Source organism: Podarcis bocagei (assembly GCF_964188305.1).
Source record: "Podarcis bocagei genome assembly, chromosome: 1".
Classification (NCBI taxonomy): Eukaryota; Metazoa; Chordata; class Lepidosauria; order Squamata; family Lacertidae; genus Podarcis; species Podarcis bocagei.
Window position 1 is genome coordinate 113315519 of NC_138125.1, and position 27404 is coordinate 113342922.

Consider the following 27404-nt stretch of genomic DNA (forward strand, 5'->3'; position numbering starts at 1 on the left):
CTGCTGCCACCAACCCATTTCTCTCGGGTACACAAGTTTATTTTATAAGCATTAATAAGTTTATGGTTTCAGATAATTTTTCTTGTCAGTTTCTTAATCTTAGTTTCTTTACCGGCCTATACCTTCCTAATAACTTCTAACTGGTTATCCCAACTGTCTATCTGACTCCTCTTAACAGATTCCCTCACTCTCACATCAAACTATCCCAACCCACAGACTTATCCTCCCTCTCTCTTCTCTGATACCCGACTGACTCCTTAACAACTCTACAGTGGTGCCCCGCTAGACGAATGCCTCGCAAGACGGAAAACCCGCTAGACGAAAGGGTTTTCCGTTTTTGAGCTGCTTCGCAAGACGATTTTCCCTATGGGCTTGCTTTGCAAGACGAAAACGTCTTGCGAGTGTTCCGATTTCCCCTCGCTCCCCCCTTTTTCTAAGCCGCTAAGCCGCTAATAGCCTTTTAGCCGCTAATTCGCTAAGCCTTTAATAGCCGCTAAGCCTTTAATAGCCGCTAAACCGCTAATAGCGCTAAGCCGCTAAGCCGCTAATAGGGTTGCTTCGCAAGACGAAAAAACCGCTAGACGAAGAGACTCGCGGAACGGATTAATTTCGTCTTGCGAGGCACCACTGTAACTCTAACTCCTCCTGTGGGTTCCCACTGGCCAATCACTTCATACTCATTTAACCCTTTCCTTATAACCCAGCATGATGTCACCTAGGAGGCAAATGCCACAATGGTGTTACATAGGCCACAATCTGTAGCATCCCTCCTTGGAAGTAGGTTTCAGCAAAGTCAGTGAATTGTACTTCCACATAATAGCCATGGTTGCTTTCAGGCACTTTGAGTCTAAATTGATGGGTTTTGTGCTTGTCTATAGCTCTGTGCTGGATTGTTGGCAGTGTATTTAGGACTGGAGTGTCAATATGTATGTTGCTAACTAGGCCTGTTGGCTTGCATCAACTCTTAAATAAGCATTCTTTGACACTAATTTCTGTTTTGTTTCAAGGGATTTGAAATGCTTGAAACACATTCAATCTTCATCAGCTTTTACCCTCTCTGAAGGTTCCTGGGTACATTATGATGTATTACGCCTAACAACGCGCTAACTGGTTTTAGCCAATCTAAGTAATTTAGCACATGCCATCAGATAAATTGCTGCAAAGCATGGCACTGCATCACTCATTTTCAAGTATGTATAGGGCAGTTTAAAATAGATGAACTCTGAAAAATGTAATATGCAAAAGGCTGCTTGGTAACTAGGTAGTTCAGACCATGCAAAATTCGTTTGCACTTTGGCTCGTCGTATGTTCAAAATTGCTTCTAATGAGAACATCTCATTTTCCCTTAGTCTCAAATGGAATCTATAGTTGTAGAACATTACCAGGATGCTGTCTCCAGTCCTCTTTTTCAAAAGAAACCTCCCGTTGTGAATCCATGTAAGCCAGAAGCATTGCCGCTTGTTCACAAACATTTTCAGGAGCATCAAAAGGCTATGGTTTTTTTACTCATTCCTTCAAACGCACTGAAGCATAGTCCTTATTCTGAAATGACTTTCTTTGCTTTCCATGACACTGGCACAGAGGCAATTCTGATTGGCCATGCCGTGTTGTGATGTCATCCCTTTCATTGTGTGTTCAACCTGAAGCAGTTCCCTTACATTCAGTTGGCTTCATTTGCCCTCTGTGGCATCATTACAAAGCAGCATATGATTGGCTACCCAGTGTCTTCATTGACATGCTGCTCGGTATGTGATCCAAAGATAGTGTCAAAGCAACAACAGACAGGAGAAACTATAGCAGCGAAGAAGATTCTTTAGAGGGGGTGAATATGCCGACAGGAAGCTTTTGGGGAGAAACTCTTCAGAGGTACTACTTCTGACCCAAAAACTGAAATGTAAGAGGGTTTGTTTCAGTCTCAGTCCTCTTTGAGAAGCAGTCACTGTATTCCCCCCTGAATATTTAAAATAACTGAAAGTTAGGTCATAAGAAGGCAGCAGCCCACTGGGCTCATGATGCTCCTGGAGCCTTTTTTTGCTTGACAAGTGGGCTCAATCTATCAGCCCCTGCTGCTCTGCTGTCCCCTTTCATCAAATGAATGGGGGGATGTGCTACAGCAGTCTCCAGCGGGACTGAGCCCAGATATAACAAAAGATACCTCCAGGGAGTAGTTCGTTAACTTAGCTTGCTAGCTATGCTTCATGGAAGACATTTTCAGAAGCAATTTTGCTGATATAACATAATCAGTGCAATTTACTGCTTTTCTTTATTCATTCTTTATTGCCAAGGGTGTTTTTCAGAAAGTGGAAACTCTAAAGGAGTTCATTAGTTCCTGATCTTTATTTTCCAGCTTGAATACTAAGTTTGGTCTCCGTATCGTCCTTTTAATGAATGTTTATAGGGGAAATATTGAATAATAAGTAGGCAAGAGTAACCCTTTACCAAGGAGTACGAGCTCAGAAAGTTAATTGTGCTTATAAAGAGTGAGGGAAAGTGGAAACAATGTCAGTCAAGAGTTCCTGCTAGATTAAGGTTACCAGATGTCCCTGTTTCCTGGGGACAGTCCCCGAATTTACAAATCAGTCCCTATACAAAATTCTATCATTCCTACTGAAGTTGAAAATTGTCCCCAGGTTCATTCTGGTAACCTTATGCTAGATAGAACACTTTTTTAGATATTCAAGGGGCAATGACTGAAAAGAAGAATTAATTTTGCACCTTCTTATAAATGTACATATCGCAAACAGGGTTCCTTTAGATCAGGGTTTCTCAAACTTGGGTCTCCGGCTGTTATCGGACTACAACTGCCATCATCCCTAGCTAGCAGGACCGGTGGTCAGGGATGATGGGGATTGTAGTCCAAAAACAGATGGAGATCCAAGTTTGGGAAACCCAGCTTTAGGTGTTTTGGCATACTAGGTATGACTAATGAATTTGAAGTTGCAGGCCGTGGTGGTTGGTATCTATTGGGACCCATAGGTAAAGGTAAAGGACCTCTGGACAGTTAAGTCCAGTCAAATTCAACTATGGGGTGTGGCACTCATCTCTGTTTTTCAGGCCGAGGGAGCCAGTGTTTTTCTGCAGCAGCTTTCCGGGTCCTGTGACCAGCATGACTAAACCGCTTCTGGCGCACAGAGCACTGTGACGAGTGCCAGAGTGCATGGAAATGCCGTTTGCCATACCACCACAGCGGTACCTATTTATCTACTTGTGCTGATATGCTTTTGAGCTGCTAGGTTGTCAGGAGCTGGGACAAAGCATCGGGAGCTCACCCTATTGTGCCGATTCGATCTGCTGACATTATGATCGGCAAGCCCAAGAGGCTCAGTGGTTTAGACCACAGCTCCACCCACTTCTCACTATTGGGACACGTAGGGTAGAAAGCCGGAGGCCCGGCAGTAGGTGGAGCCACAGCCAATGACAGATGGAGCCAACTAATTCCTCCTCCCCACAGAGTTCTACAAGGGCAGCACTGAGGCTAAAGAGGTGGAAGATGATGGCATTACCACTCCCTGGACTTGTTATAAGTAAGAAGGTGTAATGTGGGGGCTGGATGAGGGCAGATGAAGGTTGCTGGAGTAGTGCTCTATTTGCCCTAAGGGGTCAGTGTTGCAGGCTCTCTCTACAATTACTTGGGGTGATGTCTCTTTGAAACAAGTGGGACTGAGTAAACCTGTAGAGAATCATACTGCAAGAGTCCTAGGAAAACCTTGTTGCTATAGTGCTAATATTCAGTGAAGCAAGCCTGATGTCACAAGACTTTCTGTTTACTCTTTGATTCATAGTTTCATTTGATCTATTTATAGGACTTTATTGATGACATCCATTAGGTTTTCCTGGCAACCCTGCATCACAACATATAGATTTACAATTGGATGGAATGACTTTAAAAGCTAAGGTGGTTTGGCTTATTTGAGTGCATTATCTTCAGTAAGACTTCCGTCTGAAAATGGGAAGCCATGGGATGGAGTCCTCTGTTTTGATCTGCCTCTTCTGCATGCCTTATACAAAGGATATGAAATTATGATATGAAATTAAGGTCCCTATGTAACATTCACTACCAACAATAAGACCCACAGGTTTAACAGTATACTTGTGATAGGCTTCAATGAAAAAGCACATGGAAACAGAATAATCAGTTATAAAATACAGAGCAGCTAAAGGATAATAAACTAGGAAACATTTGATTACATTCCTCAAAGACGATTGTTTTCTTTCTTTCCCAAGGACTTAGGACTAACTGGGACATATTTGAAAAAGACTTACGTGTTGAAATTGATCTATAGCCAGTTGTTTCATCATGTGCTGTTGTTCACTGCCCTGTTCTCATTTGTTTGTATGATGAAACATATTGCAAATAGTCATACATTTGTGGGTCTTGTTGTTGGTTGGACATATGCTATACCAAGACAGTTTTCGTCTTGTCTTCATTCCACACTCTGGCAGCTATAGCATTTTGGGGTGTGTGTACATCCTGCTATATGTCATCACCAGATGTTCAAACCAGGTGTGTGATGAGGGAAGTACCAATACATCTAAGCATGTCATGCCACAACCCTCAATACACTATGATGCTGCACAGGGAGACATCTTATGGTAGTGATTGCTCAAGGAACAGCACTTGTACCCATTCTCCTTCTGCTCGTAGTTCTTTGGATCCAAGCCACTGTCAGTCATTCTGACATGACCAATGTTGCTCAATGTAGCTGTGAACAAGTTGGCTTCAGAATGATGGCCCCCCATCACAAAATGCTACTGCCGCCACCAATTATTATTTTAGACTACAACTCTCATCAGCCCAAGGCAGTGTGGCTGGAGATGACTGGAGTTGCAGTCCCAAATATCTGGAAGCTGGGGGAAGCTTCTTTAGATCCAGCACTACTACACATATTGCTATGAAAGTTGAAGAGGCAAAGATCACACCATTGGTGCTTTTTCATGCATTCACATTAATTCCTCATTTGCCAGAAAGGTGAAAATCACTGCATGGACAGACAACATTCAACTGTCTTTCAGCCTTGGAAGGGGGGAGCTTTAGAAGTGTTTGTCCAGTTTTTTGTTTTTTTAAAGGAGACCATATTGATGTAAGAGCACATGTTGAATGTACATCAGTGAATGAAGAGAGTAAGGAGTTTGTTTTCGCAAGGTAGATTAATGCGATACATTGCTGTGAAAGCAGATGCCTTGTGACAGCATCACATAAATGCTATCTACCAGGCTATTCAGGTGTGGGAACAATCACTGGTGAAGAAACAAATAGTTATATCTCCATCAGCTTGGGGCTAGAATTAAAGTTTTATGGGGTGGAAACCAACCTGGATTTTTATTCTGCAGCTTCTGGCTCCTTGCCATGAACAGGTTCACTGCAGATGTAAAGACAGGCTGATCTGAAAAGTGTTCTCTCTGAATTAATTGCAATGCATACATGTTTCATCATCATTACATTTATACCCCCACCTTTCCTCAAACAAATTCAAAGTGGCATACATGGTTCCCTCCCCACCCCCACCCTTATCCTCACCACAATCCTGTGATGTAGGTCAGGCTGCCCTCCTTTCGTTTACTCCACCGTTTCTTTTGCCTTTTTAATATGCTTCAGTCACATCTCCTTCTGGGTATAGAATATAATTTTATGGATTGATTTCCATTTGACGGACTTTGTAAAATGCCCAATTGTACCACATCTCTTAGCCATTTCCAATAGAATGCTCCTCACACGCCTGTCTCCCTACTTGGACCAATTCATTCCATAATATAAAGGGTTATGTGGGTGACAAGCCACTCACTAAGGCGTGTGGTGTTTTTTTTAAAAAAAAGATGCTGTGAAAAAAGACAGCCACTACGTCTTCTGAACAAATCACCTCGGTGTACAATTCCTTCCCTTTTCAGCTTTGCTGAACCGTTCCCTCTCAACAGTCTCCCATTAGCTGATGGAGCCACTTAACTTTATTAGGCCAGAGGAAGGCTCTGAAGTGGCGTTTTATGTGTGCAGTCCAGCCTCCTATGCTGGCACGGAAAGCAGGATTCAAAGTAATACAAAGCGCTTTGTGGTATTTCGTGTGCTAGTTGCTTATGAAGGGAGGGGGAGGGGAAAATGCTGAAAATGCCTTTTCTTTATGTGAATAGTAAAATGTGGGGGGGGGGAATCTATGCAATTGGAAGTTCTTTCCATGCCGTTAAAGATTTGATATGCTGAGTAACAGGTGCTGATAAAGACAGAGTTAAACCTTGATGGAGGCTATTCAGCAGTTTAAAGCACACATTGACCTGTCAATGGTTTTATAAGGGCCTGCGGCTATTTTTTTTGCAGTAGTTTGGTCCCAAGGATTAAAAAAAAGCAACTGGGGTCACTGTTCTTCTCTCCCTGCATTGAGGTGCAGGAAATTCAGCAAGCATGGAGCTGCAATGCATGAGAAACCTGCACCACTACAGCTCCCATCACTCTTGGCCATGACCACTCTGCAAAACAACTGTGCTCGTGGTGTGGAGTACAATTAACCCAATAATCAACCTTTCAACCTTCCTCCTAAGTTCCAAGTCAGTGACTTGAGTCTCTTTTGCTGGAGGTCCTCTGGTGGCCTTAAAATAACAGCTGCACATACCAATAATAATAATAATAATAATAATAATAATAATAATAATAATAATAATACCCCGCCCATCTGACTGGGTTTCCCCAGCCACTTTGGGCAGCTTCCAACAAAATATTTAAAATACAATAAAACATCAGACATTAAAAACTTCCCTAAACAGGGCTGCCTTTGGATGTCTTCTAAAAGTCAGATAGTTATTTCCTTGAGATCTGATGGGAGGGCATTCCACAGGGTGGGCCATTTGCCCTTTTAGGCAGGAGGAGGAGCGGGATGAAGCCGTTGCATGTACTATTCCTCCCCAGGCCCCCACAACCTTCTCCACTTGTAGAAAGCAGCGTCCCACATAGATCCCATTTGGGAAGAAGGAGGCAAAGGGTGAGTTTCTGAGGAAGAGTACAGGAGGCACAAGAGCTGAATGGCTAAGAACACCATGAAAGGGATAGGCTTGCAAGTCCTTTGAAGTGCAGAATAATGAGATCCCGCCCGCCTCCCTTCAACATATCTTGGGCTTTGAAAGCATACAGCAGCAAATCTGCTAGGTGCCTGGTGGCAGGGGTGGCCCAATACATATTGTAGCAGATACTGGCAAGGTCTCCCTCCATGTGGATCTTAATGTCAGGTGGCTTCCACATCAGCCCAAGCCAGAAAGGTGGCAGCTCTGCAAAGGAGTCTCGGTGGGCTTACCACAGCCCACATGGCAGTGTTTTGAAATGTTTCTTCAACGCGGTTATCCTAAAATACCTCCCTCCCCCTGAACACTAAAAGCATGAATCCCCTCGTGGTCCCTTGCCCTCCCTTCCCTTCAGCTAGACTTTAGTCTGTAGTGGGGACAGGGGTGGGCGAAGATAATTTACATTTTCCTCAGGTCTATATTTTTCATATCTTCAGTTCAGTCCTTCACATTCATACACCAGTTTGACCTTTCTTAAAAATAAGTCCTCATGAATATTCACCAGCATTTCGGTGCAATTTTCTAACATGCACATTGTTTGCTTCGTGTACATATCTTTGCAAAGCATTTTCCCTATGATTTTTGTTTGTTTGTTTTACTTTTACCAAGGCAAATGTGTTTGTGCAGAATGGACCCTGGTATATGTATCATTGTGCCTATGATTCGGCTGGGGATTTGCACTGCAAAATTCGGAGAATTTGTGAATTTCAGAGGAAGGTTGTATTTCAGTTCTTGTGCAAGTTAGGTAGATTGCTTTTGAGTGTGAACTGAATTAATTTGTCACCATCCCTGTGTGAAAACGAATGAGAACAGCCCAAGGAACAAGGTGCAGGGAGATGATGGTTCATGTTTGAATTTTCAGTATATAATCTTGGCATGTGAGTTGGCTTCGTACATGGAGATGTGTCAGGGCTGAATCCTGTACTCCTTAAGAGCTTTGTCCTACTTTTGTGGCAAAAGCTACTGAAGTACACATTAAGTGCCCAACAAAATGCCACTTAACCCCTGCCTCACCCCCATTTTCAGCTTATAATGCCATGACATATAAAAATAAACACTGTTTATTAGTAAGTTAATGGTGTTAACATTCTCCCCTTTGAATATTTTCACAACAGCAGGAAGGCTTCCATTGGTAATAGCCTCTACAACCTTATAACCTCTGAGCTACCTATTCAAACTTGAACAGCAAAGGTGAAAAGGAAAAAAAAGAGAAAGAGAGGGGGGAGAAACACACACAATTGCTATTAACTGAACTGCCTTGTCCCAGCAAATTAAGTCATTCATCTTTAAAGCACTTTAATGTCTGCTGAAATCATTTAGACTTGTCAACATTCTCTAACTTCAACTCAAGAGCTTGAGCTTTGGTTAGAACACCATGACCATAAACAATTTTTGAAAGTCACCCATTAGCATTTCTCACAAATTTGATATCCAGTATATATATTTAAACAGGTTGACTTTCTGTCTGCTTCATTTTGTATCACACTCACATCCAGTCTGACGGGTAACTCATGACTGTCTTTGGATTTACATCATTTTGACATCAGTTGCAGGCGGCATGACAGGAGGGCAGGGAAAGTGAACAACTCCTAAATTTGCTCCTCTGCTGTGGAATGTTTTCCTGAATCAAGAGCCATCAATTGCATTCAGCCAAATTCTGCCAAATTCTGAATCAAACAGCGCTGATTGAGGCCAATTTCTGCCCTGTCCAGATCAAATGGAAGCAGCTACAAATTGCTAATAAGCAGGTGAATTAGGTTGACCTGAAATGATTTGTAGTGATTTGTGCCGATCTGTGAGTCAAAACAAACTTTCAGAAGCCAGCCAATCTCCAAACTTTCTCATTCCTTATATACTCAATCAATCACTGCAGATGAACACCTCCAGCAGGCGCCATTTTCCACACGAGGCATTCCACACTATACAGGAAGTGGGCCTTTAGAGTTTGTGGCACTTACCCCTTTGGAAGTCCATCTCCTTAAATGTTAGACAGGTACCATCTCTTGTCTTTGCAGCACCTGCTGAAGACCTTCCTCTTCCAACAAGACTTTGAAGTTGAGATCTTTCCTGGCCAGAATTGCAATTCTTTTCAAGATGTTTTGTTGTTATCCTAATTGTTTTGTTTCCTTCCTAATTGCTGCCGCAGTTTGGTCAAATTCATGCTGGTAGCTTCAAGAACACTATCCAACCATCTCATCCTCTGTCGTCACCTTCTCCTTGTGCCCTCCATCTTTCCCAACATCAGGGTCTTTTCCAGGGAGTCTTCTCTTCTCATGAGGTGGCCAAAATATTGGAGTCTCAGCTTCAGGATCTGTCCTTCCAGTGAGCACTCAGGGCTGATTTCCTTCAGAATGGATAGGTTTGATCTTCTTGCAGTCCATGGGACTCTCAAGAGTCTCTTTCAGCACCATGATTCAAAAGCATCAATTCTTCGGCAATCAGCCTTCTTTACGGTCCAGCTCTCACTTCCATACATCACTACTGGGAAAACCATAGCTTTAACTATACGGACCTTTGTTGGCAATAAAGAAATACACTGCCTTATAAGAACTTTGCTTAATGAGAGCTGCAAGGCTAGCCTAGAATGCCACCAACCCACCCAACACTCTCCAATCACAGGAGTGTCATATTGCCTCTGCCATGCTGAGCTCCCTTCAGCCTTGCCCCTCCCTCCTCTTGTAACTTGCATGGGGAAGCCGTCAACCACACCTGTCTGTACCAACCTGGATTGCACCATGGCTATTCTCTCTCTCTCTCTCTCTCTCTGATATGAAGTGGAAGGTCATTGCAAATGGATGTCCTGCTTCAGAAAGCCTGTTCTTCAGCAGCAGAGCACATAAATTACACGAGGGATCTTGGACAGCAGAGCTTGGGAAGCCCTCTGCATTAGATCTTTAGGAGCTGCTGCCAGTAAGGGAAGATTAAGTTGGGCTAGTTGGACCAGTGGTCCGACTCTGCACAAGGCAAGTTCGTATCTTCAGAGAAGGCGGGGGAAAGAAAGGATTAGACTGATGTGTCTGGTGTCGTTCAGCTTTGGATATGCTCCCACGTAATAAGACCCAGAAATAATGGCTTCCTATCTCGCTGAAAAAAGGAAAGGAAGAAAGTGGTTGGCATGTTTGGACGTTTCAATAAGAGTGAAATGATGGCCAATTAAATACAAGCTGACATTCAAACAGAGCAGTAAACTGTTCATTTTAGATTACAGTATTTTGCTGAACAGTGGATTGTCATTGAAATATAAACAACATGTCATTGATCAGCTCCAAATGTGTTGGACTGCGCACGTATTGTGGTTTATTTGTGAAAAGAGCTTCGTCATTTTGCAGTCTGAAGAATCTTTGTGGTGTCACAAGTGCATTTTGCCGCTGAAGCAAGACCTAATTTTCTTCACATTATTATATGTTACTTTCCTATTAATGTATTTAATTGTACAGAGTACTGGGAAGGGAGCAATCAATACCCTTTTATATAAGGCCAAATGAGAAAAGAGTGGTAGGTTCTGACGGTTCATAGTTAAAAATATTGATGGCAAGTAAGTTGGGTGCATGATAGGGAACCAAAGCTGTAAAAGTTTTAATTAGTGGGAACATAATTACAGATAAGAGTTTAATAATAAAGGCTACTCTATTAGAAAAGGTTTTTGTTCTACTACTTTTGCAGATTTAAAAAACAGTCCTTCCCATCCACAAATAACTTCTAATGCATGGCTAATGCTAACATTTATTTATTTATTTATTTATTTATTTATTTATTTATTTAACAAATATAGCATTTGGGTTGGGTTTATAAATGCAATCAGAGGTTTCTGGGTGCATCAGCATCAGCTTCCGAGGTATTAGGTACCGTCTATAAATTAGTTTCAAATTGAGTTCCCTTCTTTTGGTTGAGATGGACTTAAAGGGTGGTTTAGAACAAAGTTTAGACCATTGGGTAGGGTTTATTTCATATTTACTCAAATCTAATGCGCACATTTTTTTGGCCAAATTGCATTGCAAAAATTAAAGTACACATTAGATTTGATGGCACGTTTACATTCACCAGCAAATGCTTTTTTGGTTTCAAGGTTCTGAAAATTGAGGGGCGCATTAGATTTGGTGGCACAATAGACTTGAGCAAATATGGTATATCATGCTCCCATTGGTCTTTGATTGCGGTGGGGGATTTTGCAAGGTCTTGCAGTAATATTTTGTATATTGTGGATACCATCCCCTTGCTATGTTAACTATGAAAATCCTTTAATAAAAACAACTTTTTTTGGGGGGGGGGAATGTGATCAGAGGCATGTCATGCAATTCTACTCAATATCGATCCAGAGCAGATTCCAGCATATAGTTAGCAGAGTAAAAACTTAAACACACTGCAAGATTCCCCCAAAAAATGGACCAGAGGCAACTGTATTTCATCCAGCAGAGCTTTACTGCTTCTGAAGGCAAATGAGCATAATGCCCACAAATCAGTGGCGTAGCGTGGGGGGTGCAGGGGGGGCCGGCCACACCGGGCGCAACATCTGGGGGTTAGGGTTAGGGGGCGCAAATCCACGGGTTAGGGGGCGCAAATCCACGGGTTAGGGGGCGCAAATTACTTGCCTTGCCCCGGGTGCTGACAACCCACGCTACGCCACTGCCACAAATCCAACACATTCAGCATTGGCACTGTCCATAAGAAACCCAGTTGCGACTTCCGGAGGCGGCGCGTTCAGCAATGGCGGTCCTCTTCAGCTGCTGAAGAGGGGCTCCGCGGAAAAGGGTCGTGCGCTGCGGCACAGCGACGACCCACTTAGAGAAACCATGGGTAGAGTGAGCCCGTGGCCGTGGGGTTCGGCGGGCACCAGAAGCGACCTCGGAAACGCAGAAGAGACCCCGTAAGGGGTATCGGAACGTGGAGGGGGTAGCGGTGCTGTGAATCCATCGCTCTTTCCGCGGAAGTGAAGCCGCGCGGCTGCTGCTGATCAGCGCTGACCTTTCTTCCTTGAACAACAGAACTAAAACAACTTGCTCGTGAGTAAGAAACCTGAGGCTCTATCTGAACTTAATTTGGCGAAATTTGGCTGAAAGCGGGAGACGCTAAAAAGGAAGTCAGTCTTCCGGCTCTGTTTAAAGTGCCGAGCAAAGACTTTTCTAAAGCGGAAGCATTGAAAGGAGGTTAAAAGAAGTTGGAATTTACTTTGCAAATTCGATCTAGACTGCTTAAAACTCAAAAAAGTTATAACAGCTTTGTAAGTGGATAAAGACTGTGGTTCCTCTTTCTGTTTACCAGTGGATTACAAAGTTACGAAACCTGGCTATCGGTCTGCCTGGATACAAGTAACATCGGACTGCGGTAACTGTATATAAAGCTATATTGGGCCACCTTGTATCTTTAAAAAAAAGGAACTGTTGCATGCACCCTGGTTAAGAACTTTTATTCTCTGCAGTTAAAATTGAATGGAGGGTTCCCCCCCGGTTCTGGACTTTATTTAATTTTTTTTGTGTGTGTGTGTGTGGGAACTTAATGGTGGAAACTTTTCATCCTTCCTTCCTAACTTTTTTTTGGGAGCTCCCCCTACTGGATTGTAGAATTATTAATCTCTGAGAACTGCTGGCTTTTATATCTGGATGTTTACTTTCTTTTGGATTGTTTCCCATGGGATTTACAATTTGACCTTGACTCAGGGACAGCTGTGGAATGAGTGGCGCACCAAAAACAAGGGCTGGAAAGAAAGCAAAACAAACTGAACTCTTGCAAACAACTTTGCCTGTGCAGCTACGTAGATCGTCTGTTCCAATTGTGACAGGCCTGCAAGAAGGACAACATATACAGCCACCTCTTGGGGAGATGGCTGCAGGAGGGTTAGATCCTGTCTCGAAAGAAATATTGGACCAACTGGCAGCACTGAATAAGAAAGCTGATGAACAAGCAGCTAGATTTGATGAACAATCTGCTAAATTTGATCAGGTGACAGCTTCTATTGATAAATTGACAGACCAGGTCACTAAGAATACACAGGCAATAGGTAATATTGAAAAGACTACATCAGAAAACCGAAAATTAGTCGAAGAAGTAAACATAAAAGCAGAAGAAAACAAAAAGAGGATAGAGGAATTAAGAGGGGAGGTAAGACCACTGAGTAGACAGGTTACTGAACAGCAAGCGTACCTGTCCCTGGCAGAATTGAAAAACAGGGAAAGCAATCTGAGGCTTAGAAATATCCCAGAATCAGAAAAAGAGGACTTGATTGGTTTTTTGACAACAGAAATATCTAAATTCTGGGGATTGGCAGAAGATAAGGACTTTAAAATCGTCACCGCCTTTAGATTAGGAAGAGTGGTCAAGAAGGATAAACCAAGGGATTGCTTGATCATTTTGAGATCCAAGCAAGAAAAAGATAACATACTCGGCCTGCACTTCAAAAATTCATTGGTGATTCAGGGAAAGACGGCAGAAATCTTCAGAGATATACCAAAACAGCTGTTGGACTTAAGAGCTACATATAAAGACCTAGCAAGCTTATTGAGAAACAACACAATCCCCTATAGGTGGGAATTCCCTCAAGGATTATCTTTCACCTTGAAAGGGAGGAAGGTAAGAATCAGAACAGCAGAGGAGCAAGAAAAGTTCCTAAACGACCACGGGGAGGACCTTCGGAAAGGAGTAGCAGGAGCTTGGCCACCTCCTTCGTTTGGCCTCAACCCGGTTCCACCAACAGATAAAGAAGACAAAGGAGACACCCCTACTGGTAAATAAATTGATCCAGGATGTCTCTGCAGCTTCTTAGTTGGAATATTCATGGCGCAAACTCTCCCGAGAAAAGGAAAAAAATCTTTCATATATTGAGAAAAGAACAACTGGACGTCATTTGCCTTCAAGAAACACATGTGACTAGGCTCCACAGGAGAGTGCTAATTAATAAGAGACTAGGCCAAGAATTTATTTCATCAGACAAGGTTAAAAAAAGAGTAGTGATCTATGCAAAGGAGAGCCTAGCACCAAAATTGGTTTTTAAAGATGAACAAGGAAGAATTTTGGCGATTGAAATACAATCACAAGGAGAAAAATTTTTGATAGTTGGAATATATGCACCAAACGATGGGAAATCGGAATTTTATAAGAGGCTGCATGAGATAATGCTGGACCACATTGACTATACCAACATTATCCTGATGGGAGATATGAATGGGGTAGTCTCCACGTACATGGATAAGTCACAAAACCAAAATTTGAACAGACGGCAGACTTCCAAAGACTTTTTTTGAACTGACAGACAATATGGACTTGATTGACATCTGGAGGACAAAGAACCCTCTAGGTAAGGAGGGAACATTCTTTTCTGAGGCCCACCTATCTTGGACAAGAATCGACCAAATCTGGATATCTAGAGGACTGGCACCTAAGACAAGAAAAATAGAGATCTGCCCCAAAACTTGCTCCGACCATAACGCTTTGAAAATGGACTTGAGACTCACACCAGCTGGATCCTTCAGATGGAGAATGAATGACCACTTGTTTAGAGATCAGGAGATCGTGAAGAAGGCCCAAAAAACGTTGAAAGACTATTTTGAAATAAATTTGAATACCTCGGTGGAAAAGAAAATAATCTGGGACGCGAGTAAAGCTGTTATGAGAGGGTTCCTGATACAACAGAACACTATTAAGAAAAAACTCTGGAATGGTAAAAAGGACAAGATTTTGGACAAAATAAGAGATGGAGAGAAAAAGCTGAGACTAAATCCAAAATCAAAAGAAGTTTTAAGAGAAATAAAATTCTACCAAACACAATATACGAAATTGATAAACCAAGAAATTGAATGGAAAATTAAACAGATGAAACAAAGATCATTTGAATCGGCAAACAAATGTGGGAAGCTGCTGGCATGGCAGCTGAAAAAGAGACAAAAATTGAACTTTGTTACCAATCTGGAGGTCGAAGGTGAATGTATTCAGAAACCAGAAGAGATTAGAAAGTGTTTCCAGAGATATTTTAAAAAACTCTATACCCAAGGACCCCAAGCAGAGATAGAAATAAATAACTTCTTAAAAAGTCATGGCCTTCAAAAGCTAACACAAGACAAACAAACAGCCCTGAACTATAAAATAACACAACAGGAAATTGAAAGTGCCATTCAGAACATGCAAACAGGCAAATCCCCAGGCCCAGACGGACTTACCTCCAAATACTATAAGACACTGAAGGAATATTTGATACAGTCACTAATGGAAGTATGTAATCAGATTTTGGAAGGGAAGGGGGCACCAGAATCGTGGAAAGAGGCATTCATCACCCTGATACCAAAATTGGAATCTGAAAAGACTCAACTTAAGAATTATCGTCCCATCTCACTCCTAAATGTGGATTACAAAATTTTTGCTGATATTTTAGCAAACAGACTGAAAAAAGTTTTGAATGAAGTAATTCATAAGGACCAAGCAGGCTTTCTCCCTGGTAGACATTTGTCTGATAACACTAGGAATATTATTGATGTCTTGGAGTTACTACAGACAAATATGAATACGAAAGCAGCTTTGATTTTTATAGACGCGGAGAAGGCCTTTGACAATATATCTTGGAAATTTATGAAGAAAAATTTGGAAGGGATGGGAGTGGGAAGGGCGTTTCAAAATGGTATCGAAGCAATCTATTCAGAACAAAAGGCTAAATTGATAGTAAATAGTGTGGTGACAGAGGAGTTTAAAATTGAAAAAGGGACACGGCAGGGGTGCCCCCTATCACCCTTGTTATTTATTTCTGTCCTGGAGGTGTTGCTGAATTTGATTAGGAGGGATCAGCTGGTGGAAGGAATACAGGTCGGAGAAAAACAATACAAATTGAAGGCCTTTGCAGATGACTTGGTTTTGACATTACAGGAGCCAGAAGCCAGCACAAAAAGAGCTTTAGAACTAATTTCTGAGTTTGGTCGGGTGGCGGGATTCAAGTTGAACAAACAAAAAACTAAGGTTTTGGCAAAAAACTTGACACCTTCAGAAATAGACGGGTTCCAGAAGGAAACAGAATTAAATGTGGTTACAAAAGTGAAATACCTGGGGGTTAACTTGACTGGGAGAAATTTGAATCTATTTAAAGATAATTATGAAAAATGCTGGTCGGAAATTAAAAAGGACTTAGAAACTTGGTCAAGATTGAAACTTTCCTTGTTGGGAAGAATTGCAGCAGTTAAGATGAATGTATTGCCAAGAATGTTGTTTCTGTTTCAAACCCTCCAGATCGTGGACAGAGTGGAATGTTTTGGAAAGTGGCAGAGGGATATCACGAAGTTTGTCTGGCAGGGCAAAAAGCCCCGAATAAAATTTAAGATACTAACAGATGCAAAGGAAAGAGGGGGGTTTGCCCTGCCGGATTTAAGATTGTATTATGAAGCTGCATCCTTCTGCTGGATGAAGGATTGGTTTCTGTTAGAAAACACTGATGTCCTAGATCTGGAAGGGCATAGTAATGCTTTTGGGTGGCATGCATATTTGTGGTACGACAAGGTAAAGCTTCATAAACTGTTTAAAAACCATATTGTCAGGAAAGCTCTATTCATTGTCTGGACTAAATATAAGGACTTACTTGAAAGTAAGACCCCGAGGTGGTTATCACCGACGGAGGCTAAAGCCATTAAACTATGTAACATGGGGAGTGGCTGGGCAAAATACTGTGAGTTAATTGAAAGAGATGGTGATACTTGGAGGCTGCAGAGCTTTGAAAAATTGAAGGGAAAGGTGCGAGACTGGTTTCATTATGCCCAAATTCTAGAGGTGTTTAAAAAGGATAAAAAAATTGGTTTCCAGGTGGAAAAATCAAAACTAGAGACAGAACTACTTGAACCTAAGACGAAAGTGCTTTCAAGAATGTATAACTTGTTGCTTAAATGGAATACTCAAGACGAGACAGTTAAATCAGCTATGATAAAATGGGCTCGGGACATTGGGTACAACATTATGTCTGAAGACTGGGAAAGGTTATGGACCACCGGTATGAAATTCACGGCATGTAGTGCCTTAAAAGAAAACATTATGAAAATGGTATACAGGTGGTACATGACCCCAGTCAAACTTGCAAAGATATATCATCGGTCTGACAATAAATGTTGGAAATGTAAGGAGGCTGAAGGAACATTCTTTCACCTCTGGTGGACATGCCCGAGGGTGAAGGCTTTTTGGGAAATGATTTATAATGAGTTGAAAAAGGTGTTTAGGTACACCTTTCACAAGAAACCAGAGGCCTTCCTCCTGGGCATTGTGGGCCAGAGAGTGTCAAAGAAAGATAGAACTTTCTTTTTATATGCAACTACAGCAGCAAGAATCCTTATAGCTAAACATTGGAAGGCACAGGAGTTACCCACGCTGGAAGAGTGGCATTCGCAGCTGATGGACTACATGGAATTAGCCGAAATGACAGGCAGAATCCGAGATCTGGGAGAAGAGGAAGTGGAAGAGGACTGGAAAAAATTTAAGGACTATCTACAAAAACACTATAAGTTATATGAATGTTGAGAATTTGCTAAGCCTTTAGAAAAAACATGCTTCAGTATTGAGATTGGTAAATGATGGAAACCAAGTTATGATCTAGAAAAGTATAAATTGCAGACTATATAACCAAATGAAAACACAAAAACATATGAAATAAGGTATTAATTTGCTGTTTATTTTTATTGTAAAGAAAGCAGGGGATGGAGGACGTGGGGAAGTCCGGTTGATCATGAAAATTGATTTGAAAAAGTGAACTTTCTTTTATAATTTCTTTCTTCTTTCTGTAAAACCGCTTTTGTTGTGTTACTGACGATGTATTCCGACCTTGGAAAAAAAGCAATAAAAAAATTATTATAAAAAAAAAAACATAAGAAACCCAGTTGCAGCAGACTACAATAAGACTAAACCTGAACACTGTATACAGAACACCACACCAGAAGGAAAGAGAGACAGAAAGTGAAACCCAGGCTCCTTCTGGGCTATTATTATAGTCAGCATGACCTGGACGGAAGAGACAGTGCTTTAAAAATAAATTTTTAAAAATGTTTATGGGTACTCTCATATTGAAATACTGCCCCTCAATGAGGCCAAACTTAGATTCACAAAATGTTTAGGGGTATGCGTCCCCCTGCGTCCCCCCCAGAAAAAAAGCACTGGGGAGAGATAACAGAACCAGTTTAAACCAGCTGTGTTCAGCTTCTCTGAAGGAATAACACAAACATCAGGAACCTTCTGCTTGTTTCTTTCACACAGAGAAGCTTCCAGAACCCTCTTGAATTAAGTAGAATAGGAAATATCTCTACACATCATATCAATACTTTCTGTACTTAAAAAAAGGCAAACTGACAAGGCATTCTTGCTGCTCTTCTTGCTAATCTATGTGGCTGGTCACTTCCCAAGAAGAGAAGCTGCAGCTCAAGGTCTTCTTGCAGTTGGAACCATGTGCAAAAGCAACCAGTTGTGGGTCAACAGTGCATCTGTGCATTGGTCTTTCACATGCCCCATGCCGAAAGATTCCCAGATGCTCCCAAGTTCTAAACATGTCATCTACCTGGAGGTGAGCACTGTGGCACATGGCACCAGCATCACATGCCTGCCATGCTAAGGTGAACCTGCCTACTTACGTACAGCCCTGGCTGTCTGCTTCTTCCCCACGAACCAGAAATTAGTGAGCTCTGATTCCACCTGTCATTGGCTCCATCAGCTGTTGGTCTCCCTGCCTTCTACCCACCCAGTGCTACTGGGCACTTACCACCACTGATCAGAAGGAGCATAAGGAGAGCATAAGGAGAATAACTGTACTTCAGATTGCACAGTGCTAAATTGGTAATAAAATGCAAGCAGTATGAACGCCACAAGGAGCTGGGTTTCCAGTAATCAATAACTTGAATTGTTCCTCCTCCTCCCAATAGAACAAGAACATCAGGATTCAGTTTTGCTTCCCTTTAAAGTGGAAAGTCAGGCATTTTTTGCAGATGGACTCAGCTAGATTGGTAAAGAAAAAACGATTTAGTATATATATATATATTTAAAAGATATTTATTAAAGTTTCAACATATTACAAAAATAAGAAGAAGAAAAAGGAAAGAAAAAAGAGAAAATGAAAATACAAGGTAAAAACAGTTAAAAACAGATCAGTCTTTCCATATCTTATTTTTCATTTGCTTGTTTCCCTGACCTCCTCACACCTCCCTTTTTTGTATTCCAGTTCAATTTAGTTAATTCAGCAAATCCTTTCCCTCTTTGATTTTATCTTAATATTTTATCTTAATATATTATAACTTTAGATTATCACCTGTTAACAATCCATTTTTACATATTCCTTTATAACATTGCTGCTAAAAACCACATAACTTCAATCCAACATTATTCTAACATTCATTAATTTTGCAGTATTTCTGTAGATAGTCTTTAAATTTCTTCCAATCTTCTTCCACTGACTCTTCTCCCTGGTCTCGGATTCTGCCAGTCATTTCCGCCAGTTCCATATAGTCCATCACCTTCATCTGCCATTCTTCCAGAGTGGGTAAATCTTGTGTCTTCCAATACTTTGCAATAAGTATTCTTGCTGCTGTTGTAGCATACATAAAGAAAGTTCTATCCTTCTTTAACACCAATTGGCCAACCATGCCCAGGAGAAAGGCCTCTGGTTTCTTCAGAAAGGTATATTTAAATACCTTTTTCATTTCATTATAAGTCATCTCCCAGAAAGCCTTAATCCTTGGGCACGTCCACCAAAGGTGAAAGAATGTACCTTCAGTTTCTTTACATTTCCAACATTTATTATCGGGCAAATGATAGATTTTTGCAAGCTTGACTGGGGTCATGTACCACCTGTAAATCATTTTCATAATATTCTCTCTTAAGGCATTACATGCTGTAAACTTCAAACCTGTGGTCCATAACTGTTCCCAGTCAGCCATCATTATGTTATGTCCAACATCTTGTGCCCATTTAATCATAGCAGATTTCACCGTTTCATCCTGAGTATTCCATTTCAACAGCAAGTTATACATCTTTGACAAAATCTTGGTTTTGGGGTCTGTCAGGGAACTGACATCGGAGCTAGAGGCGGAGGGAAGGCTCTCAAATGAGGCTGGAGAAGGGCCCAGCAGGGAGAGAGGCAGTTCAACAGATGGGGAAGCAAATCAGCACAACACCAGGGACAAAGGGGGGCAGATGGAGGAATCGGCGAGAGGGCTCCAGGACTCTTCACCGGACACCAGCAGGGAGAGCACGGGTCCTCCGCTACCCACGCCCTCCCTGCGCAGAAGACTTCCGCGCTTGGAGAGTAGGAGGAAACTTGGCGTCAAACAACTTTTATGTTGGAAAAGGTTTAAGAAACGCCCACTGACGGATTCTGCTAGCGACTGAGGCAGCCACGAAGTGAAGGGCTGTCCAGACAGAAAGGTTTAACCAGGCAACATAGCCAGGAGAGGCGGCAATTTACGCACGAGCAACCCATACTCTTTACAGGGTCTAACAGTTCTGTTTCCAATTTTGATTTTTCCACCTGGAAGCCAATTTTCTTATCCAAATTATATGCCTCCATTATCTGATAGTAATGAAGCCAATCTCGCACTTTATTTTTTAGTTTTTCAAAACTCTGCAGTTTCAATTTGTCTCCCTCTTGTTCCAGAATTTCCCAATATTTCAGCCATTTAGCCTCCATACTGAGCTTTTTCTGAGCCTTCGCTTCCATCGGTGACAACCACCTTGGGGTTTTATTTTCAAGTAGGTCGTTATATCTTATCCAGACATTAAACAATGCTTTCCTGACAATATGATTTTTAAATGCTTTATGTGCTTTGGACTTATCATACCACAAATATGCATGCCATCCAAATACATTGTTAAAACCTTCTAAATCCAAAATGTCTGTGTTTTCAAGAAGCAGCCATTCTTTCAGCCAGCAAAAAGCTGCTGATTCATAATAAAGTTTAAGGTCTGGCAGGGCAAATCCACCTCTTTCCTTTGCGTCCGTTAGTATTTTAAATTTTATTCTAGGCTTCTTGCCCTGCCAGACAAATCTAGAAATATCTCTCTGCCACTTCTTGAAACAATCCATTTTATCCAAAATTTGAAATGTTTGAAACAGAAACAACATTCTGGGCAATACATTAATTTTTATCTGGGGGAAAAAAATGAAAAAACGATTTAGTATATGCGTTGTATATGCAACATAACACTGTGACACCAGATGGCTCTGTGGGGTTCCATTTTTCCCTACCGGATTTCTCGGTTTAAATTTACAACACGTTTAACTGAAACGCTTCTTTGATGTGTCTAGATCCAGCCATTGTCTGAGGACTGGGAAGTCTATCAGGGTCATCTCCACAGCTCTTTTCATTAAAATTACCCTTTTATCCTGTTACATTATCTTATTGGAGAAATGAGGGTCATAATTGAACCCACAAAGAATCTCATGGATGCAAGTTTTTGAAAAGATTGTTCAAATCTTTTAAAAGAGAGGAGCTTTTTAAAGTGAATCACTGAGTCGGAATGATTAGAAGTAAGAAGCAGCAGGAACACATCAGTCTTCTCAGATACGGCTTACAGCATTAAACAGTGTCCTTGAGGAGCAGGAAAACAACTGGCAATTAATTTCTGGAAAGCTCAGAAGGCTTAAAATGCTATGCCCTTTGATTCCGGAACCCTGATATCAGATCTGTAGGGAAAGACATTGGTTACACTACTGAGAGCAGAAAGAACTCTGCACATGTTCAGAAGCTTTCATTTTCATCACGCCTTTCCTTCTTTCAGGACTAAGCTCTAGCACTGAAAATTCCCAGGGCTCAGCCTTTTGAATTAAGCCTTGGAAGTCTGTTACTAGGAAAATTTACCTCAGCATGTTTTTTTTAACTAAATCATCTTCGCTAATGTGAACATGTTGGGATTTTGCTGAAGGGCCATGTCACTTGGAAATCTCACACTGAGCTTGAATGCTGGGTATATAAGTTTCAGGGTTGGCACAGGAGCTTAATTTCATTTGTGGGTATGAGGCACATCCAGTGGCGTAGCGTGGGTTGTCAGCACCCGGGGCAAGGCAAGTAATTTGCGCCCCCTAACCCGTGGATTTGCGCCCCCTAACCCTTGGATTTGTGCCCCCTAACCCTAACCCCCAGATGTTGCACCCGGTGCGGCCGGCCCCCCCTGCACCCCCCACGCTACGCCACTGGGCACATCAATAACCGGTGGCCTAAATACACACTCACACTGCTTTGCCCAGCTCTGTTTCTCCTTCTGCTGTACAGTGGTACCTCTGGTTATGTACTTAATTTGTTCCGGAGGTCCTTTCTTAACCTGAAACTGTTCTTAACCTGAAGCACCACTTTAGCTAATGGGGCCTCCCACTGCCGCCACATGATTTCTGTTCTTATCCTGAAGCAAAGTTCTTAACCTGAGGTACTATTTCTGGGTTAGCGGAGTCTGTAACCTGAAACATATGTAACCTGAGGTACCACTGTACAGGATAGAAATATCATGAAGTCTTGAAAGCAGCAAAATAAGGGTTGGATAAAAACGAGGTTTTAAAATAATAATTACCGGTATGAACAATAACAAAACAAAAAAACATTTTAGGGCCCTGAGAAGGTTGGGAATGGTATTTTATAACAGCAGTAGCACTTGGTACTTATATTGGGTTATCCAGGCCTCATTTCAGTAATTCCTACAACTGACTTGTATGGCAGCCTAGTATGAGTCTCCACTTACTGCCAACATGCCAGTCAGATGAGATAACAGACTGGAACTACACTTGACCTGTTTAATGTTATTTCCCCCTATTAGAACAATGCTAGATATGTCATTCTAAAACATCACAGGGCATACTTGTTAATTAAAACATTTTTTTACCTTGGTTTTTTTTTCTTCATCAAATGGCCACACCATTTTCCAAACTGCAGTTTCTTTCCCTTCTGCTGGTCGCTGGTTGCTCTGCTCTGCTTGTGCATCCTCAAAATCTGCTCCCGATAGTCCATCTCTCTGGAGCAGATTCTGCAGTTGTATGAGGGACTTGCACGAGGGGAGGTCTGCTGTGCTAATGGACAGCAACATTGGATAAAGACCTAAGCATCATCATCATCATCTATGAAATATGCTTTGGATTATGTGGATCTGGAACAGAAAATATCTGGCAGATTAAATGTTATTGTTACTATTGTTTATTTTTTTAAAAAAACATATCTACAAAAGCAGCACATTATGGTTAAAAATAAAGTCGAGTGAGAGCTGCAACAGTTGGGCTTGCAAATTATACAGTTTTGTTACTGTTTTCTACTAGCAACATTTTAAAACGTATTATGACATTTCAAGCATCAAAATAAGCATATATTAGCTCTCCGTTCTGCTACTGCACAAGAGATTTAGGAGATGACATTAAAACATAAGGAGATGCAAAATAAGGCACATATTATCTCTCTATCTGTCTATCTGGAGAGGTGTGAGGTATATAAACTTATAAATGAGGTGCAAATTTCCTTAACCCTCAGATCTTGGAGTCATTGAAAAGGTCATGAAAGACTTAGGGATTTTGACTTTGAAAAGGCAGCTAAGAGGACCACATGACAGAGATTTATAACATTATGAATAGTGGAGAGAGTGTGAATTTTGGGGGAGGGGTGCCCCTCTCTCAAGATACTAGTCTGGTGCCAGTGATATTGGTTGCTGGCAGATTCAGGACAAAGCAAAACTTCTTCATGTAACACATAATTATGTAATGGACCTCATTATTGCCCTGAGATGTGGTGATTTTTTAACAAGTCTGTTCCACACAACAGTTTGTTGTAAACTCGGTGTTTCACGTTCACGAAAGCTTTTGCAGTGACAACACCGCCCTAATCAAAATGCCATTTTTTTGCCATTTAATAAGGTTTTTACCTTTTTCTATTTTAAAAACTTATCAGATCTTCCACAGGGAGGGTGTAGATCAGATGAAAAGGGTGATATTTTGATGAGGAGGATTCCAGGTGGCCAAACTTGCATGCAGATGCAGCACTGAATCCACAATAAACTGTCTCACAGAAGCAGCCTGTCAGACAAATTCATGGGCGCTAGGTAAAAATCATAGCAGGTTGCTTACAATTACTGGACCTGATGACCCTTCTCTGCTCTGATGTAGTGTGCACATTCGCACAAGATGCAGGAAAGCAGAGCATCCAAGAAGACTCACTTGTTTGCTGAGGAGAATACCTGCTTGGTTGTCGAGCAAAGAAGCATGTCCTTTTGCGAAACTAAAGGCACCCATCTTGAAAGCACATTCTTAAATCAAATAACTGCTTTGATGACTTGAACTCGTGGCCACGTCAAGATTTATATTCAGCAAAGGGTTGCCTTACAGGGCAGCAATTATGCCATGTTTCTCTTAAAATATGTTAAAGCATCCCAGCTGAGAGAGTGATTTTTGTGCTTGCTCTTTTAAGAACCCATTCAAAGAGCTAATTAAAACCCATCATTTAAATAATCCCTGTATATGTTCATTAAGCTGAGCCCTCTGCAGAAGATATTTGAACTGCTGCCAAAGAGTAAATGGAAGGAACAGATGTTTAATGCAAAAGGTTATGCCTCCACTATGAGAGTTGAAACAAGCAGGAACTCTTCTCCTGTAATGTTTGTTGAAAGCATTTATTATATTAAGTAATAATATTTTTTTAAAAAAATATTAAGGTTGAAAGAAGGACTTCCTGGTTCATCTAGTTCAGTGGTTCTCAAACTTGCTACCCTTAGGGAATTAATTCTTTTCACTCTCATCTGCTGAGGAAGACTTGAACATCTTCATGGATTCCTTCACAGAGGGCCGGCCCTACTGTTAGGCAAAGTGAGACATCCACCTCAGGCAGCTGATTTTGGGTCTCCTGAAGGGGCAGCAAATTGTTAGGTGTTTTAATTGATTTTTGTTGTATTTTTACACTGAGTGAAAAGCACTTGTGTGATTTTTGCAATAAAAATAAAAAATAACTTGGCTAGCCTGGAGAGCTATGTATCTTGACTTGCGGGGGTGGGGGCATTTATTCTTTGCAATGCCTTGTGTGGGCTCTGCCTCCAAACTGCAAAGGATTCTGGGATGCATTCTAAGGGCATCCTGGAAAGTGTCCAATGAATCCTGGAAAGTGATCAATGCTTCTCTGGGGCTGCTGGAGAATATGCTAATTATGCATAAGTGATCTTTTCTGGAAGCTTATCTGCCATTGCTGATATTCCCATCTGGGAATATCAAGTTTTCTAGGGAGAACATTTGAAAACCACTTATATGACTTGGCCCCTGTTTTGCGGGAGAATATCTGTTATGGATCCCTAACAAACGTCTACCCAGAATTTTCCTGGAAGAGGAAGAAGAAGAAGAAGAAGAAGAAGAAGAAGAAGAAGAAGAAGAAGAAGAAGAAGAGTAGTAGTAGTAGTAGTAGTTTGGATTTGATATCCCGCCTTTCACTCCCTTTAAGGAGTCTCAAAGCGGCTAACAGTCTCCTTTCCCTTTCTCCCCCACAACAAACACTCTGTGAGGTGAGTGGGGCTGAGAGACTTCACAGAAGTGTGACTAGCCCAAGATCACCCAGCAGCTGCATGTGGAGGAGCGGAGACGCGAACCCGGTTCCCCAGATTACGAGACTACCGCTCTTAACCACTACACCACACTGGCTCTCTAAATGAAGTCATGCTACATCCCTAGGCAGCTTGCTCTGTATACAAGAAGAAAATATGGCTTGACTTCAGCTGCAGTCAAAGAACATACCGAATTATCTGGTTTATGGTATCTCGAAGTTTTTTTCTCTTCGCATTTACTCAGTCAAATTCAGGGAGATAGCTCAGTGGTAATACTCTTGTATTAGAAGCAGAAGAATCTAGGTTCAATCCCCAGCACCTATAGGTAAAAGGTAAAGGACCCCATGACAGTTAAGTCCAGTCAAAGGTGACTACGAGGTTGCGGCGCTCATCTCGCATTTAAGCCAAGGGGGCCGACTTTTGTCCACAGACAGCTTTCTGGGTCATATGGCCAACATGACTAAGCCGCTTCTGGTACAACGGAACACTGACGGAAACCAGAGTGCACGGAAACACCATTTACCTTCCCGCCACAGCGGTACCTATTTATCTACTTGCACTGGCGTGCTTTTGAACTGCTAGGTTGGCAGCAGCTGGGACAGAGCAATGGGAGCTCACCCTATCACAGGGATTTGAACCACCAACTGTCACATGGATTCAACCGCAAGCCCAAGAGGCTCAGTGATTTAGACCACAGTGCCACCAGCACCTATAGGTAGGGCTATGAGAGACTCCAGTCTGAAACCCTGAAAAATCAGGCAGTTGAGGCACCTTCTTCCCAAGATGATTGAGGGGCCCTGATGTGATGACCGGACGTCACATGCATGATGTTGTGTGAGGTCCTGATGTTGCGCATACGACATTGCAAGGAGTTGTGGGGCAGAGCCGAATGTTCTCTGAACTGAGTAAGAGCCTGGCCACAAAAACGACAAACATTGGGGGCCCCCAAAAGTGCCTCAGCCCCTAGAGCTGGTGCCTATGCCAGTCAGTGTGTACAACACTGAGGTAAATGGGCCAATCAGTAGAAGGAAGCTTCCTATGAGGTATCCCTTCCTACGCACAGACAAGTCCAACTTGCACAAGGCCTTAAGCATCCCACAAAAGGAGCATGTGTGCTCCCAGCAGCATTCACAAAATGGCAGTGCTCAGCCAAGTGAGCATGTGAAATGCCTCTACCGTATGTGAGACTTGTTTAAAATGCTGCCTACCTCCTCCCTAATCCCCACATTCTCAGCCCAGCGCATCGCTTCCGAGTGGAGAGCTGCAAGCAGTCAACCATTTGCATCAAACAGATCTATCACATTTTATTGGTCACACAACAAAGGTCTATAAATAACTCTCCCACTATCTTTGAATGCTATCCATGGACATATATTCTATTAACAACTCTCTCGTTTGCTTTCAAAAGCGAGGACGTGTAATGAAGGGGGAACATGCTGCATAAAACTTTTTTTTAAAAAAAAGAAAACATGAAGGGAGAACTTAATAAACTCCCAGCTATATGTTCAATAAATTAAGTTTTACATTCTAGTCCCATACCAAGAAATGGAGCAGAAAGAAGGTCTCTCTCTCTCTCTCTCTCTCTCTCTCTCTCTCTCTCTATATATATATATATATATAAACTTGCAGTTTGAGGATGTTTACTTGGCAACTGATGGGATTTATGGATTTCAGTTGCTAAGCCATGCATATAAATCTTTATGGCCACATTTTGAAAACTACTTATCCCTATCAATAAATATAGAAGTAAATCCTGAATTAAAGCAGGCAAAACTACAATTGTGTCATCCATGGTGATGCTGTTTTTCCCCTCCACTAAAAAAGACTATGACAATGCTTTGGTTGCAGCTTGGAAATGGGCTTTGCGGGTTCTCAAA